We start from the raw sequence: 2500 nt of genomic DNA on the forward strand, positions 1-2500 counted from the left end.
GGTGTTTATATATATGATCCTTTATTCATTGTTTTTCCTGCACTTATTACATGCTTTGCTAGAGCACTACAATCCCTGCGGGTGTTTATATATATGATCCCTTATTCATTGTTGTTCCTGCACTTATTACATGCTTTGCTAGAGCACTACAATCCCTGCGGGTGTTTATATATATGATCCCTTATTCATTGTTGTTCCTGCACTTACTACATGCTTTGCTAGAGCACTACAATCCCTGCAGGTGTTTATATATATGATCCCTTATTCATTGTTGTTCCTGCACTTATTACATGCTTTGCTAGAGCACTACAATCCCTGCAGGTGTTTATATATATGATCCCTTATTCATTGTTGTTCCTGCACTTATTACATGCTTTGCTAGATCACTACAATCCCTGCGGGTGTTTATATATATGATCCCTTATTCATTGTTGTTCCTGCACTTATTACATGCTTTGCTAGAGCACTACAATCCCTGCGGGTGTTTATATATATGATCCCTTATTCATTGTTGTTCCTGCACTTATTACATGCTTTGCTAGAGCACTACAATCCCTGCGGGTGTTTATATATATGATCCCTTATTCATTGTTGTTCCTGCACTTATTACATGCTTTGCTAGAGCACTACAATCCCTGCGGGTGTTTATATATATGATCCCTTATTCATTGTTGTTCCTGCACTTATTACATGCTTCACTAGAGCACTACAATCCCTGCGGGTGTTTATATATATGATCCCTTGTTCATTGTTGTTCCTGCACTTATTACATGCTTTGCTAGAGCACTACAATCCCTGCGGGTGTTTATATATATGATCCCTTATTCATTGTTGTTCCTGCACTTACTACATGCTTTGCTAGAGCACTACAATCCCTGCAGGTGTTTATATATATGATCCCTTATTCATTGTTGTTCCTGCACTTATTACATGCTTTGCTAGAGCACTACAATCCCTGCGGGTGTTTATATATATGATCCCTTATTCATTGTTGTTCCTGCACTTATTACATGCTTTGCTAGATTACTACAATCCCTGCGGGTGTTTATATATATGATCCCTTATTCATTGTTGTTCCTGCACTTATTACATGCTTTGCTAGAGCACTACAATCCCTGCGGGTGTTTATATATATGATCCCTTCTTCATTGTTGTTCCTGCACTTATTACATGCTTTGCTAGAGCACTACAATCCCTGTGGGTGTTTATATATATGATCCTTTATTCATTGTTGTTCCTGCACTTATTACATGCTTTGCTAGAGCACTACAATCCCTGTGGGTGTTTATATATATGATCCCATATTCATTGTTGTTCCTGCACTTATTACATGCTTTGCTAGAGCACTACAATCCCTGCGGGTGTTTATATATATGAGCCCTTATTCATTGTTGTTCCTGCACTTATTACATGCTTCGCTAGAGCACTACAATCCCTGTGGGTGTTTATATATATGATCCCTTATTCATTGTTGTTCCTGCACTTATTACATGCTTTGCTAGAGCACTACAATCCCTGCGGGTGTTTATATATGTGATCCCTTATTCATTGTTGTTCCTGCACTTATTACATGCTTTGCTAGAGCACTACAATCCCTGCGGGTGTTTATATATGTGATCCCTTATTCATTGTTGTTCCTGCACTTATTACATGCTTTGCTAGAGCACTACAATCCCTGCGGGTGTTTATATATATGATCCTTTATTCATTGTTTTTCCTGCACTTATTACATGCTTTGCTAGAGCACTACAATCCCTGCGGGTGTTTATATATATGATCCCTTATTCATTGTTGTTCCTGCACTTATTACATGCTTTGCTAGAGCACTACAATCCCTGCGGTGTTTATATATATGATCCCTTATTCATTGTTGTTCCTGCACTTACTACATGCTTTGCTAGAGCACTACAATCCCTGCAGGTGTTTATATATATGATCCCTTATTCATTGTTGTTCCTGCACTTATTACATGCTTTGCTAGAGCACTACAATCCCTGCGGGTGTTTATATATATGATCCCTTATTCATTGTTGTTCCTGCACTTATTACATGCTTTGCTAGATCACTACAATCCCTGGGTGTTTATATATAAGATCCCTTATTCATTGTTGTTCCTGCACTTATTACATGCTTTGCTAGAGCACTACAATCCCTGCGGGTGTTTATATATATGATCCCTTATTCATTGTTGTTCCTGCACTTATTACATGCTTTGCTAGAGCACTACAATCCCTGCGGGTGTTTATATATATGATCCTTTATTCATTGTTGTTCCTGCACTTATTACATGCTTTGCTAGAGCACTACAATCCCTGCGGGTGTTTATATATATGATCCCTTATTCATTGTTGTTCCTGCACTTATTACATGCTTCACTAGAGCACTACAATCCCTGCGGGTGTTTATATATATGATCCCTTGTTCATTGTTGTTCCTGCACTTATTACATGCTTCTAAGCACTACAATCCCTGGGTGTTTATATATATGATCCCTTATTCA

The sequence above is a fragment of the Protopterus annectens genome, chromosome 5.part0 (assembly GCF_019279795.1).
Source record: "Protopterus annectens isolate FY-2018-M chromosome 5.part0, PAN1.0, whole genome shotgun sequence".
NCBI classification, from domain to species: domain Eukaryota; kingdom Metazoa; phylum Chordata; order Ceratodontiformes; family Protopteridae; genus Protopterus; species Protopterus annectens.